Genomic DNA, 16,955 nt, shown 5'->3' on the forward strand with positions numbered 1-16,955 from the left:
TTATATTCATTTAGCTAGCTAGCTAACGTTAGCTAGCTAGGAGGTTTGCTTTCATAAGGCAATGTTATCGATAACGTTAGCTTGCTAGTTTGCTTTTATGAGGACGTTATAGTTGTGCTTTTATCTTAACTTGGCTAGCTAGATAGCAAAAATTATAATTGGATACAAGTCAACGTCCTTACCTTAGCTATCTATCGATACTTGATATACTACTAAGCTAGCTAGCTTGTGAAAATTCAGTCTCCCAAAGAGAGCGTAGCATGGGGGTAGCTATGGTAACGGGGCACGATCTGTCAATCATAGCTAACTGACAGTTCTCATTACCACGCCCAGACGGTTCGGGTGAATTTTTATAGTGGGAAATTTAGGCTTAGAAAAATACGTTTTAAAGTACATTGAAATGACTGAAGAATAAAAAAATGATGCACATTTGTTTTGTTGTTGCCTAAAGACAACTGGGAAGTGTCACGTTCAACCACCATGGTACTCCTTTAAGGACCCACTCCCCCTGGGATCCAGGCCGCAACTCCTGACACGTGTTCATCCTAAAAGGCTTTTAAGTTTCACAGAGACTGAATTCCACATCATCGTTGACTCCTTCGCCCCATGTACACGGGCTGTCGATAGCTCTAGGTATAAGCTATCTAAGTACATTAGAACCCACACTTGAAAGGAGAGGGAATGGTGTGCTTCCAGCACGTGGAAATCAATTTTTTCGCTGCTGTAAGCCCGTGGAAATGGTCACAACATACAAATACCTCAGAATTGAAATAGACAATAAACTTAACTTCAGGGACTGTGCCACTTCAGGCAAACTCAGGAAATTGCAGCAGAGAATGTACTTTTACGCAAACTTAACCATTTTAATGTAAACTGGCGGATTTTACAAATGTTTTACACATCGGTACTTCAGAGTGTTCTGTCTTTTGGTATTATCTGTGTGCTTGGTAACATGTGCAAACAGGACCAAGACAGGCTGCAACGACAAATCAGGACAGCGGGAAAAATCATAGGCATTGACCAAACCAAACTCATCCTCCAAAAACTTGAAAAAATTTTACAGGATAGCACCCATCCCCTTCACTCCAAATTCAGTTGCAGCAGCACCCTGGCAAGAGATTTCTACAACAAAAAAAAACTCAAACTTGTTTTTTCAGGGATTCGGCATTTTGGTTGTAGGTGAGATGCGTATTGGGTCTGGTAACTTGTGATTAAAGTAAAAATATCATGGATGGTAACAGATTAAGGCAAAATAAATGAAAAAGGTGCTGGAGCCTCCTGTTCAAGCAGCCATCTTCCTCGGCGTCGTCACGTGACTCCTACAATCCTCCCTTTTGTCATTCTAGTGACAGCTACAACACAAAATTCATTAATAATTTCAGAACGCAAAATGCACATAAACTCTTAGCGTAAGCATACAAAGGAAGGGTCTTTTTTGGGAGTCCTTTAACAGCAGAGATACAGGGCTTAAAGTTCTCCAGCACTGTGCCGGAATTCCGGCACGGGGCCGTTTTAGATTCGAAAATAGGTAATTATATGGTCTATGGAAAATATTCTTGCGTATTTTTTTTTAACTGTCGCGTAGCAAGAATATGGCTGTATATGTATGTATGCATATAAAGATAGGCGTATTGGATATTCTTTATGGCTTTGAAAGTTGTGCTTGGACTTGGATACAATTACCAGATTACGATTTCCGATTGAGGAAAGGATGAATAGATAATGCATTTTCCTGCCATTTGGACCTTACAAGTTAACGTGAGGATTCACATTTAGAAACTATTAGATTTGGTGTTCTTGTCTTTCTGAAACGGGTCGCGTTATGCGCCACAGCCGTCATCCATCTGGCTTGTAGCCTACAGCTCGCTAGGCTTAGGCTATGTTTTTAGCATATTATACCACCAAAGTATCTCTAATATCTTACGTTTGTATTTTGTTTGTTTTGAGCGTATAACAGTAGCCTAGGTATCCAATCACATTCAGTCGTCATCAAGTCATGCACACAAGATGTAATGTCTTTTGCTGAAGAATGGAAACAAAATTTATTAAACCTGGTGAAAAGACAACTGTTACCGTAGTTGACAGATATGTCAAAAATAAATGGAGATGGGCTTGGATAGAGCAAACTTGTGGACAGTGCAAATAGACAGTGCTTTATCTTTTTGTTTGTTTTGCACAATTTGTTACTGTACAGTTTGTTATTGTTTGTTATTTGTGGTATTAAACCTGTTCATTTTCAATTAATTCATTTCTTAATTTTGTGAACCCCCCTTCCCTCCATTATTTCTCCTAACCCCCAAACACATTTCAGGCACAGACATTTTCCTTGCTTTAAGCCCTGGAGATAACCTATCCTTGTAAGTAGCATACTTTGTGCTGAGCTTTTAATCATCTTATGTCTCAATGCTGTATGTCAATTTTGAAGGGGAAGGAAAACATTATTTATACAATCGTTCATTATAAAAAGGTGCTGCCCATTCACGTGTAGAAGGAGGCATTTTGTTCCTTATCATGTTCAGTCAGTTGGTGATGGCATTAGTGGCTGGGATTCTTCTCGAAGCCGGGAAGAATTCCTGCCTGTAATGCCATTCTCTTGAGGGGGGTGTTACTGTGATTCACGGAGCGGCTGTTATTAAAGTCCAGCCATAGTACTTCTCTTTTCCACATTGCCCATGTTGTCAGGGCAAGGGTTACTCCTAGGACAACCATGGTGAAGAAGCATCTGAATCAGATCGTCTGGTCAGTTCCCCAGAGGTCTGGATGGTGTCTCTTGGGCGATGGCATTGTGGAGGGAGGCGTGCAGTGGGAGGCGTGAACCCACCTCCCTCGGCTTTTCGGACTGCTGTTGGAGTGGTTAGCAGCACCTGGTATGGCTTCTGAGGTCTTTTATCACCACCCAATCGCCTGGATATAGGTCATGGAGAAGTCCTCCCTTTGATACTGGCAGGGCTGCTTTCACCTTTGGAAAGATAGACTTCAGCGTAACATGAGACATAGTTAACAAAACATTTAGCCAATGTAATAATCGTGCAGGAGTGAAATGTGCAGTACGTGCCTGCGAGGCAAGGGGCATGAACAGCATGAGGTACATGCAGCATGAGGGGCACATGGCAACGATATCAGCACATGCTAGAACAGCTTCTGTGGCAGCTGCTACAGCTCTAAGGTAAGGGATAAGTCCCCTGGCCACAGAGTCTAAACATTTGGAATAATAACCCACAGGCCATTGTTTGCCACCATGTAGCTGGGTTAGAACAGCTGACATGAATCCATTCTTTTCTGAAACAAACAGATTGAAGGGGTGATTATGATTTGGTAAGCCCAAACATAGAGAAGAGAGAAGTGCTTGTTTCAGACACATCAAAGCTTTGAGGCGTTCAGGTGTCTACTTTTTTACCATGGATGAGGTCAGAAAGGGGTTTAACAATTTCAGCATAATCCATCAACCATGTGCGGCAGTAGCAAGCCATCCCTAAAAGAGACATAATTTGTTGTTTTGTGATTGGTTGGGGTAACGCTAAAATGGATTCAATTCTATCTTTCCGTAACTGTCTGCTGGCTGGTGTAATAACATGACATAAATATTTAACAGTTTACTGGATTATTTGAAGTTTAGATTTAGAAACATTGTGGCCATTTTCAGCAAAATAATTTAAAAGAGCTCAAGTATCATTAATACAGGCATGTTCAGAAGAAGAACACAACAAATCGTCAAACATATTGAATTAAAGTACTACCTGCAGGTGGAACAAATTTCTTGAGATTTCTGGTAGATAATTCAGCAGAAAAAATAACTGGAGATTCGACAAACCCCTGTGGCATGACTGTCCATGTCCACCGCTTGCCTCGAAACGTGAAGGCAAACCAATACCTTATTGAACCTGTGTTTTGTAGTTGTCCAATGAACATGATATAAATTTTTTAAATGTAATGTACTGAGAGTCAGGATGCACTGGAATGCTGAAGAAAGCATTTGCCAGGTCCACAACAGTGAACCAGCAAGCATCACTAGAAAATTGAGAGAGGATAATTACAGGGTTAAGAACAAAAGGGGTACAAGCAAACACAGCATCATTGACTATATGGAAAACCTGAACAAAAGGCCACGCACCTGAGCTTTCTAAGGGCGGTAGTTCCTTTGAGGGGAAACTATAATAGGTTTAGCTCCTACCATGCTGCCTATGTCATATTTATCAGGAGCTCATAACAAGTCTGGAATATTTGTAAACAAAGGCGAGTCATTGGTTTCAACAGGCTGCAATGGGAGGAACAGCTGTGGCTGCGCCGTCCAGTGTGTTCGTCTTTTAGATGAAACAGCATAGAATGTAATTTTGAAAGTTTGAGTTGATGGGGACACCATGTGCCCCACTGGTGATGGTCGCTAGTAGGTAAAAGACTGCATTTGTTTCAGCCATGGTCCCACATTTTCCTGTTCTCCATCATCAGTGGCAGATAGAGAGAGATGAGGGACAAAGTTTGTGACGAAACAATTTGGCCTGCCAAGTATACAGAGATACAGATGCAGCAGTAAATTTGAATCCTGAAAAAACAGTACCAATGCAAATTGTTTCACCAGGAGATAAGGATTAATTCCAGAAACGTTCAAATGCAAAATCTCTAGCCAGAGGTGAGAATCTAGTGGTGCAGTGCAACTGGGCTGGTGCTGACTGTTTCAGTGGAATTAAATTACACAATTGTGTTATGATGCTGAATAATACCAATCAGTGGCCCCAAATGCATCAGCCTGTAGGCTAACATTTCCCAGCGTAGGTAGGCCATATTCAGTACACATAACAGTTATCTTAAGCTTACACAATAGGTCTCTACCAAACAGGTTTACTGGGAAATTTTATGACAGCAGGAATTTATGCTTAGTTACCTCATCACTGTATTGAACTGAAATAGATTTAGTCATAGGTTCAATTCATGAAACGCTCCCACAGTCTGCATTGAATTACCAGAGAGGTACTGATGACAAAGCCTTTTTCATAATAACAGACCATGATGCACCGCTATCAACAAGAAATGGAATCGACTCACCCATGACAAGAAGATTTAGCGTTGGTGTGTCTTGTGGACTGTGCAAAACTTTTACAAACTCCTTCACATTCCCTACTTGCTTTCCATACACTTTCTTGCATTCCCAAGATTTCCTCTCCTCTCTCATAACTGGAGTTACGAGTTACGCCTTATCGCCCCGGGGCGATATAGCTCAGGAGGTAAGACCGATTGTCTGGCAGTCGGAGGGTTGCCGGTTCAAACCCTGGGCGTGTCGAAGTGTCCTTGAGCAAGACACCTAACCCCTAAACCCCTAACTGCTCTGGCGAATGAGAGGCATCAATTGTAAAGCGCTTTGGATAAAAGCGCTATATAAATGCAGTCCATTTACCATTTACCATCCTATTGTGCCCATCTCAGGTAATTTATGGAGTCATTGGCTGCTGGGCTGATCTGCCATAGTCCATTCTGTTCTGGGGCAGTGACTTCTCCTCTGGTGTTTGTTTCTGGCAATGTGGCCAGGGCAGAAGCACTTCCATTGCTGCAGCACATTGTTGGTGTTGGCATCACCTCATCTTCTGTGCCCTCTGTAGGCGCTTCGTCCACCATCGGCACTGCGTCCTCGACCCTGGCCTCCTCAGCTGTGTTGGTCTTGCCCCCCTTGGTAATACATCAGCTGAGCCGTTTCAAGTCGAGCTTTTCTTTTCCCTTCTTTCTGGACCTCCTGACGTTCTGCATGCTTAACATGAGCCCAAACATCCTGTAGAGTGCCTGTCTCCCATCCAATGCACGTAACTCTTTAATGGATGGGAGGAGGCCAATCACAAGAGCATTTTTTTGTTGTTGCCATTTTTATCCCATTTTCTCCCCAATTTAGTCATTATACCAATTCCCTGTGTGTGTCACGGTCCTGGTCGATGCGCTATCCTTCTGTTGGTCTGGGGAGGGTGTAGACTACCACATGCCTCCTCCGATACATGTGGAGTCGCCCGCCGCTTCTTTTCACCTGACGGCGAGAAGTTTCATTGGGAGAGCGTAACGCACGCGGAGGTTCACGCTATCTCCCCCAGATCCCCTCCCTGCTGGACAGGTGCCCCGACCAACCAGTAGGAGTCGCTAATGCAACAATCAGGACTCATACCCTCACCAGCTTCTCACCCACGAACACTGGCAACTGTGTTCATAGGAAACTCTGACCTAGCCGGATGTACTGCTGCCGGGAATTGAACCCAATCATATGTGTGATTTTCAGGCTGGAGCCCAAAGTGTTTCTGGAAACATGACCACATACCGTTTCTGTAATCATCACAGGTTTCATCAGGGTTTTGCTTGGTGCCTTGTATTCTAAGTCAGTGTGAGGTAGGCTGCACGAACCCTGGGTAGGAGGAGCTGAAACTGAGTCGCGAATAATTCTGTTCCTCTTATGGCTTCCACATCCCAGTCACCTCTTAAATTAGTCCACCTGAGTTTAGAAAGCTTACGGAAAACAGTCTCAAGTTCTTTGGCTGAGGGCTGGTACATAGCTTCCATGTTGGTCACTGCTGTGCACCAATGGTCGGCGGTGTCACAGGGGTCCGGAAAATCCTTGACAATCTCATGAATCTCATCAATACTCCAGTTACGTTGGACCATGAGGGGAGGTCTAGGATCTCCATCATCGTCTGGGCCCCGAGGATCAGGATACGCCACCCCAAGGATTTGGATATGGGGCATCTGGAACATGTCGGACTGTGGCTGGGAACGCAATCTTGCCTTGGCCTGGCTACGGGTCAGCATTGAACCGACGGGCTGGATGGTGCTAGGATGGGGAACTGGAGACATTTTGGTGAGCTGGCGTAGTGGAATAGGTTACCTGGAGCCACAGGGTTTGGAGGTGGTGAGGACCAAGCCATAGTAATTGACAGCTGTTCTATTTCTTGCTTCATCTCCTGGAGACTTGGATACATTCCCCCGTCACCACTGTAGCTACGGCTCTTCTGCTGGCTGTTGGTGCTGCTGAGGGAGAGGCGGCACATAAGGCAGGGGTTGGAGGTCCTCTATTCTTCTTCTATTCTGTCTCTTTCTTTTTCCTATTTCCTCTTGTGTCTTCCCTCATCAACCTGCTTTTTCAACATCAAACCCACCTGTGATTTTCTCTATTCTCTGCCTCCTTCCCACTTTCTAAAACTGTTCCAGTCTATCTTATTACCTTTCCCTTTTTACTTTTTTATTTCCCTGTAATCTCTCCATTTGCTACATTCTATCTCTGCACACTCATTGCTTCTCTGTCCTAAGCATTTCCTCAATGGGAAATATATTGCTCTGTCATATCATGCCTTGGTAGACCCTGTTTTATAACTGAAGTACAAAACAGGTTCTAGTGAGCAGATCAGGGAGGCAAGGAACTTGTTTGCTCACGCTGCTGCCCATTGTCCTAGAAAAAACTCAGAAGAGGATATTAAAAATAGTCTAGAAATATTTTTTCCCTTTTTTAATTTTTCCATTTTTTCATTTAGTTTTGTCAAAATAATAATTTCCCTTTCTGAAACCAAACTTATGCTGTCCATTTAATTTTATATATTCTCTTTTTTTGTTCCAGTATTTTCCATGTGAAATTCTTACAAACGCGAATATCTGTGACTGAGTGATGAAGTTACTGACATGGCATATGCGGCTTCTGGCAAAAAGTTTGATTGATTGCTACCCCGCCGCTTGCCCCGCCCCTTGTGGTTTTTGAGGAGATCACTTGAGGGCTACCCCCGTCCCTTTTGCGGAGTTGTTCATTTTGTAATTCAATATTCATTTATTTTATCGTCATTGTTTAATATTGTTTTATTTAAGTTTGTTGGTTTTTTAGCGTAGCACGTGTTGATTTGGTTTATATTTTATTTTGATGGAAATGTTTGTTTTTAAAAGTAAAAGAATCCGCGAGGGAAAGTGTTGAATATTTTTGTTTAAAAATGCAACTAAAAAAATTTAGCAACTTAAAACATTTTGTTGTTTTGAAACACCAATCGCCACCAAATACACGAAAAGGCAAATGAATGCGTAAATAGGGTTACATGCGTTAAAATGTTTAAAACAAGTAGAAATTATGTTAGAAAGGTTTGGTAGTTGTTTCGTAAAGTAGATTAGTTTATTAGTTAGACGAGGAGACAGCGTTGTGTGTATGAGCGTTAGTTTTGTGTCAAACAGAATTTAAGATAATCGAAAGCGTGTTAAAATATTAAACAATGAAAATAGCAAATAGTTACATCTTAGAATTGTTTAAAAAGCAAAGGCAAAACGTGGCTATGTGTGAAAAGAGAGTTTCTTTTTAAAAAACTATGACAGAAGAGACATTTAGAGAAAGAAGACATTTAGAGACAGAAACCAGCAAAACCTCGGATTGATGTTCGTAATTGTGGAGAGAGAGAGAGAGCAAAAAGAGCCGCTATGTCCGATGTCTAAAGCCGACTGGATTCACTGTCACACTGACAGGCTCGGCGAAAGTTTTGTGGGTGTGGCGTAGGCTGTGACGGGTTTTTGTCATGTGGCAGCATAGGCTGTGGTATGTCTTGTGACGGGTTTTTGTCATGTGACAGCATGTGGTATGTCTTGTGAGGCGGAGGTTTGCTTTGAGGGGGGGCGGACTTTTCATAAATGTGCACCTATTTCAAAAGCAACGTCGTGAGACAACGGTCTCTTTGAAGTGTGCAAAGATCCAATATAACATATATTTATATGAACTAGTAGCGCAACTTGGAACCCCTTTTATCTTTATGTCTCCAGACGTTAACAAAAAATAGTATATTCAATGGTAAATGGGCGGCATTTATATAGCGATTTACAATTGATGCCTCTCAGTCACCAGAGCAGTTAGGGGTTAGGTGTCTTGCTTAGAGGACACTTTGACACGCCTGAACCGGCAACCCTCCGACTGACTGATAGAGCTGCAATATCATAGTAGCCTAGGTCAAATTCTTATTTTTACGTAGGCTATAGCCCACGACCGTTTTAAAGTAGCAAAGTTTCAAAACGAATGTTTTGGGATGCTTTTTACGTTGGCAAGCTTTTATCTAATATTTAGCTAGCCTACAGCCGTAATAAACACTTTGTTTTAAAAACCCGACTATGATAGAGCAGAACTAACGAGCTTATTGATCAGTAGATCTAATAAACATTACAAATGAGCTTTTTCTATAAAGGTTATGATTGTCTACAGACATCAGTGCATGGGCAACGTGAAACATTTTTTTTTTGCATTCTTTAGGCCTACTAGTAGCCTAAATCAAGCAATATGCGAGAATATGTAAGTAACTAAGCTTTAAAGCTGTGGTTTGTACGTTAGTTTAAAGAAAATAAGTCCTTGCAAGTATACAAAGTCTTAACAAGCCGTTTTATTCTTATTTTTTACTCCGGCTATGGACCGCTTTTTAAGATGAGTCTTGAATAAAATAAAGTTGAGTTGAGTTGAGTTGATAGGGTGCCAATTTTAAATGTATAAAAAACAAGCAAGTAAGCTTGCTATGATACAAGATGAACGGTTATAAAAACAATGAGGTTTAAAACCAAGGATTTGCAAGAGTTGAAAACAAGGAAAAGCTATATTAAGTTTTGTTAAGTTTTAAAGTGTTAAGAGTTTTTTTTTTTTTAATTTTAAGAAAGCTAAAGTAGAATAAGTACACACGTTAGTCACTTTTCCTGCGACAAGGTTATGATTGCCTATACAGACATCAGACTATTTGTTAAACAAAGCTACTCTATGTTTATGTATCAATCCCTATCTAAATAAATAATTCTTATTATCATAAGTCATCGAAATAATAGGTCAAGCCATTAACAAAGCAACGTCGCGGGCCAACGCAATCTTTGATGGTGCAAGTTTACAGACAAAAAATAAAGAAATAAAAGAAGGTTTTTATAATATTACTGACATTTTTAATCCTTTAAATGATCTTTAAGTGAAAATTGAACGTCAGGTGCCATATAGGCATGTTTGATATCTATAGACAGCAAAATTTTTGAATGGTTTTAAAATTGTATTGAAAAATTACACAGATTACTGTAAATTGTGTATTTAAACATATTTTTAGCTATCGCAACGCATTGACCCCGTCATCATGTAGGAATAACTGGATGTTTATGGTTGGTTAGCCTTGGTGAATAACACATTTTCAAATACATGAAACCTGTAGAAACTATAGGCTGGTTATGGAGGCAATTATCCACAGCACTCAGGTGTATAAGACACCAATAGGTGGTTCACTACACACTGTGAGTTCATAGAATACTCCAATACTTAGGGTGGGGGGGGGGGGGTTTATAATAAATGCTGGCAATAACAACACACAGGTAAGTTAGCCATAGCGGGAGAACCCAGCATTAAGTATAGACTGACTGCTGTTTAATATGACTAGGATGATGCTATGAAGCCTCAGCGCAACAAACAACCAAGACAAATCAAACCACTGAAATCACATACATTCACACCAATGAAAACAGATAAACTTTATCTGAAATCAAAGAAAACTCAAACTAATGAAAGCAAAGAAACCTAGGAATAGGAAAAACAGTGTTTGCCATAACCGCAATGGTATTACAACTGTGGTGGCTGCAACCTAGCATAGAATCAGAAGTTTAGTTTCCCTTTTATAGGTCCATCATTAAAACATACATCCATTATTATTATTACATCTGTTCAACATGATATTTTTGCATAGCTGGGGCACATATCAAGGATTCCCATACATAAGCATTATATTCACACCACATGTTCCTACTAACAAGGTTAACACGCGATATGCTAATAGACACACACTACATTAAAACCAATACATTACCATTAAGCTTACTAACAAATCATTTGCGGTTTTACCTTTCACGTTTGGCCACCAACCTACACAGTTCTGGCCTTCTGCAGCGTCGATGGACGTCTATAATGAAATCATATTTTTGACATAAGGATATTCCTTAATGCAAAGCAACTCGCAACGGATGCGTGATTCGGACACACCGGTTGTTATAAATGGGAAGCTTATTCCAATTCTAGAGAGCGGTACAATGTTCGTGATAACCGCGACGGTACAAATGACATGGGCCCGCTTTAATTCACTCAGGCTACATAATAATATTCAATCGGGGGCTACTGTGGAATTTAGATTAAAATAGTTTTAAAACATACCTTCGTTCATCCCAACAAAACACCACCAACAAAAGGATTACTTTCGTACAAACGGTATTTCAGCAATTCGCGCGAGGAACAAGATTCGCCACTATATTCAATCTAAGCCCCCTCTCTCCAGGGCTGGCATTATCCGCTGGATCCTAAACTTCTACCTGTCACATACATAATAAATGTTTACACCAGGGGCCACAGAAATAGTTGGTAACAATGAAAGTGTTATTTTATGTATGGTTTCTTCAAGAAACAAAGGGTACCAGTGTGAAGTAGCTAGTCAAAGCACAGCCTGTGATCTGTTGATTTACTCTTATTTCAGAAAGTAGGATCATTTTTACCCATGTAATAAAATTCAAACAGCTTATATATTGACTATTGGAATATAACCAGGGGTTTACAGACAATTCAAAACCCATATATATATATATATTAGTAGTCACAGACATTTATAAAGGTATTTCTTTTTTATTTATCTTATTTGTATAGCATTTTATTAGGGGTCCACGCAGCGAAGCTGGTGGAACCCTATTGTATCTGTTAGGATTATTATTATTATTAGGGGTCCAAGCAGCGAAGCTGGTGGAACCCTATTGTTTTTGTTAGGATTATTATTATTAGGGGTCCAAGCAGCGAAGCTGGTGGAACCCTATTGTATCTGTTAGGATTATTAGGGGTCCAAGCAGCGAAGCTGGTGGAACCCTATTGTATCTGTTAGGATTATTATTATTAGGGGTCCAAGCAGCGAAGCTGGTGGAACCCTATTGTATCTGTTAGGATTATTCTTATTATTATTATTAGGGGTCCAAGCAGCGAAGCTGGTGGAACCCTATTGTATCTGTTAGGATTATTCTTATTAGGGGTCCAAGCAGCGAAGCTGGTGGAACCCTATTGTATCTGTTAGAAATATTATTCTTATTAGGGGTCCAAGCAGCGAAGCTGGTGGAACCCTATTGTATCTGTTAGGATTATTATTAGGGGTCCAAGCAGCGAAGCTGGTGGAACCCTATTGTATCTGTTAGGATTATTCTTATTATTAGGGGTCCAAGCAGCGAAGCTGGTGGAACCCTATTGTATCTGTTAGGATTATTATTAGGGGTCCAAGCAGCGAAGCTGGTGGAACCCTATTGTATCTGTTAGGATTATTATTATTATTATTCTTATTATTTTTCTCCGGTAAAAGTGTCTGAGGCTCAGCAACCATAAGACCTGGAGCAACCAAATTTGGCAGGTGGGTTCCTATGGGCCCCCACTACTCAGGCACTAAAAATCACGTACGTCGGCCAGATGGTGGCGCTATAACAAAGGGTTTCGCGTAAAAGGCCATAACTCCCACACCATAAGTTAGATGAACACAAAACTTCATGGACCTATGCATCTGAACGTGCTGTACAACTTTGCCATTGGCACCACCTATGTCTGCCATATTGTTTGCCCGCCATTTAGACTTTTTAGTTGGGGCGTGGCAGTTTTCTCCGCTAAAATGTCTGAGGCTCAGCAACCATAAGTCCTAGAGCAACCAAATTTGGCAGGTGGGTTCCTATCGCCCCCCACTACTCAAGCACTAAAATTCACCCGTGTCGGCCAGATGGTGGCGCTATAACAAAGGATCATAGTTGAAAAGGTCATAACTCCCACACCGTAAGTCAGATCAACACAAAACTTCATCGACTGATGCATCTGAATGTGCTCTACAACTTTCCTATTGGGAGCACCTATGTCCGCCATATGGTTTGCACACCATTTGGACTTTTTCATTAGGTGGGGTGCGGAAAAGCTGGAGCTCCAAATCCAAACGATTACGACATCGAGTAAACTTCTTTACGGCAAGCGACAACCATGGCGACGCTAGTTTTTATCAGTGAAAGCACGGTCTGACACTGCCACCTAGCGTGCATGCTAGAATAGGCACAAGTTTCAGATTCGAGATGATATTACTTTTCTTTGCACCGACATATTGAGTTCGTTTCTTAGTATATGCTGAAATAGTAACCATTTATAAGTCTGATTCGACACGAAAACCGCTGTATATCAGACGTAATACAAAAGTCCGCTTGTTCTTACTCATAAGCATCTGTGTCTACACTGCAGCTAGTGCCATTGTTCAAGACGCATAGCCATGTCAATTAGTAAAGCTTTGAGAGGATGAATCATTACTTTTTGGCATGGATCCATTTGAAGACGTATCGGTGAGTTCGTTTAGTCTTTGAATCTGTCATTATGCTGAGAAACAGCTAAACCATTTTATTTATTGGTTGTGAGTTTCTGTGAAAACGCGCGAAAACACGCTGGTCTAATGAAACAATGACGGTAGCCTAATACATATATTGTCCGCTTCGTTCCGTTGCTATCATAACATAATGACCTACAGCTGCAGTTTCTCGCTGCATTTACTAATATTGATATAAACAAAAGACGCAATTTATGCTGTAAATCGTATCCTCAATTTAATCTCTAAATCGACTGTAAGTTTAGGGTTGTAACTAGGTAGTTGTTTCGTAGGTGACTTAACTCGTCTTAACTATTGCCGTAGGGTCTTGTTTATATCAGTGAGGGGACGGTCTGACCGTCGGAAGCATTGGAAGACAGTGACCGTGAGTTCGTTTAATTTTTATAATTTTTAAAAAAAAATTTTTTAGGTTCTGAGTTTCTGTGGAAACACGCTGGTATAATGAAACAATGACGGTAGCCTAATACATATATAGTCCGCTTCGTTCCGTTGCTACCATAACATAACGACCTACAGCTGCAGTTTCTCGCTGCAATCACTAATATTGAATAAAAACAAAAGACGCAATTAATGCTGTAGTCTGCCAATGTCTAAATAAATAATACGGTCCATTTGAAGACAATATCGGGTGAGTTCCTTTAGTCTTTAAATCCGTCATTATGCTGAGAGAAATCGTATTCTCAATTTAATCTCTAAATTGACTGTAAGCTTAGGGTTGTAACTAGGTAGTTGTTTCGTGGGGACTTAACTCGTCTTAACTATTGCATAGACTGCGTTGTTGCTGTTCTTGTTTGTGTTAGTGTTAATCAGTTTAACCTACAGGGTCCAAGTTGAACCATACGGTTGTTCCCTGCACTTAAAACGGTAGGCTGCTGCCCTCTAGGGTTTTCGACATACTTGTCCCTGGTTATGGTTATACATTTTGTTGTACGTCGCTCTGGATAAGAGCGTCTGCCAAATGCCTGTAATGTAATTTAATGTTCCGTAGCAACAAGATAAACCCCACGCTAGCCCTAAAATATGCCAATACAGCAGTGGAAACGCTGCTCACTGAATAACGACATAAACGAGACAAAGTTTTTTTCAAAATTATGCCATGTCATTTTACATTCAATATCTGGGACTAAACATTGAATAAATATACAATCTTACCATTGGTTTTACGCGTAGAGATGTCCCTTGTGCGACTGAGTGGTCATATATTGTCTTGGACAATCCGTTTGTGATTCCTGTTGCTTACGGCGTTGTCGCCGTTTTTCGTACTATCTGGCTCGAATGACAGTTCATTTATTCAGTAGGTGAGAGTATACGCTTTCTAACGATGTATAACATGCATGATTTTTCATTTGGAATAGCGTTTTATAGTTCAGCGCAACGGAATATTTTCTTATCGCATTCTCTGTGGCGTAGCATAAAAGACGATTCACCTAACTAAATGTTGTCAACGATTTTCATAATTTCTTGTAGAGTACTATTATTATTGAGGACTTCAGGGCTTAGCTAAGCAATTTCTTTGCTGATAGACCTATCTGAAATCGTTTTCTGACGCAAAACAGAAGCGGATAGGACTTTGTCATTGATTTTCTGTCTCTATACTAGGCTACTAAACACAGATAAAATGTCATGTTGCTATGTAAGTATTACTGCTCAAAATATTTCGGTTATATACGTTCTTTTCGTTATATACGTTCTTTTTGAAATTGGGTGTCTTTAAATAGGTTAGTGGTATTATATAATGTGGATTTTTCACACTGCAATGTAAGCGTTAGTGTAATAGTTTTTGTGACCCATGGAACAGTGATGACGAGAGTGTTGGAACGTTGCTAAAATGTGGTGGACGGTTGAAAATTATTTTCGTCCCATCTCCATCCGTCATTAGGCTATGCTGAGAAATAGCTAAACCATTTCTATTGATAGTAATTGAGTTTCTCTGCAAACGCGCGAAAACAGGCTGGTATAATAAAACAATGACGGTAAATATAGCCTATATATGTAGTCCGCCTCATTCCGTTGTTACCATAATATAACAAACTTTCTTGTGTCTACAGCTGCAGTTTCTCGCTGCAATTACTATTGAATATAAACAAAAGACGCAAATGCTGTAGTCTGTCAATGTCTAAATAAATAATAAGGGATTCTTCGCGCAGCACGCATGCTAGCAGGAATGTCCAGTTGATTTTTCGTTTCGTTTTTTTTAATGTCGTATTTATTAGGCTATATGAAATATGTATTATTATCCTATCTGTCTCTGAGGCGCTCTGAAATGTGCATTCTCTGCTAAGCTGAGCAATGGATTGGTATATGTGTCTGACATAGTGTTGCACAGTACACCGACACTTCAGCACTTTTTCGGTACTTAAAAAAAAAAGAAAAAAAAAAGAAACGGTTCGGTATTAGAATTTTCCGACGTTCGGTAGTTTTGCGTCAAATGTAAAAGCCAGGGACACGTTTCTCCCGCATTACCGATTGAGAGGATGAAAAGTTATGATTTGTCAGAATCTTCGCTAGATGGCAGTAGCAACTAAGGGTGGCAAGTGAGGTGACCTGTGCTTGTGCATTTTTCGTGGTTGATTCAGCGCAAGCTTAGACTCAGTTCACTTCAGTAGCAATACCTGTTCTAATTTGTAAATATTTTATTATAGGAAGATGCTGTATTGTTATTGAAATGTGCTGTTTTTAGATATATTTTAAAGTGAAAGACCTGTTTACAGATAATTCACTTTACAATTGTTTGATTTTTGAAATATATTTAATATAGTTTTCTATGGTTTAGTGCTGTAACACTATAGTCCTATGCTTATTGATATGTTGAACAGGCTTCAACTTAAAGGTTGTTAATAAACAGGGTTTTTAATAAACCGTGAATTCGAAAATGAGGTCATCCCTTGTGGACATTATGTTTCTGATCTATTAAGGTAATTTCAGTATCGTTAGGTACCGAGTATTGAATCAGTATCGTTTCAGTATCAATTATCGTGATACTACACCTGGTATCGGTATCAAAGTCAAAATTTTGGTAACGTGACAACACTAGTGACGCCTTTTTTAGTTGCGGCGCAGAAACACTGCAGCTGTGCATACACGCCGGACCATCTAAGTGTTACGACATGCCATCTAAGTGTTACGACATAGTAAAAGCCTTTACGTGAAGCGGCCAGGACACATCCATGGGGACGTAACTAAGTCATCCGACAGCGTCTCTTAGCACAAAATTGGCCATAAGTCATCAATATTTCATACGATCATCATGATATTCAGTAGATATGTTGGGTGAAGGCATATGATCATGAGCACAAAGCCATTTTAAAATCGCTCCATAGGGGGCGCGATGCTGCCAATGCTTGGACCCCTTCCAACGCCGCTTGCGGCTTTAATTATTCTTATTTTTTTCCGCTAAAAGTGTCTGAGGCTCAGCAACCATAAGTCCTGGAGCAACCAAATTTGGCAGGTGGGTTCCTATGGCCCCCCACTACTCAGGCACTAAAAACCACGTACGTCGGCCAGATGGTGGCGCTATAACAAAGGGTTTTGCGTAAAAGGCCATAACTCCCACACCATAAGTCAGATCAACACAAAACTTCATCGACCTAT

This window comes from Anguilla rostrata, chromosome 6 (assembly GCF_018555375.3).
Source record: "Anguilla rostrata isolate EN2019 chromosome 6, ASM1855537v3, whole genome shotgun sequence".
Lineage (NCBI taxonomy): Eukaryota > Metazoa > Chordata > Actinopteri > Anguilliformes > Anguillidae > Anguilla > Anguilla rostrata.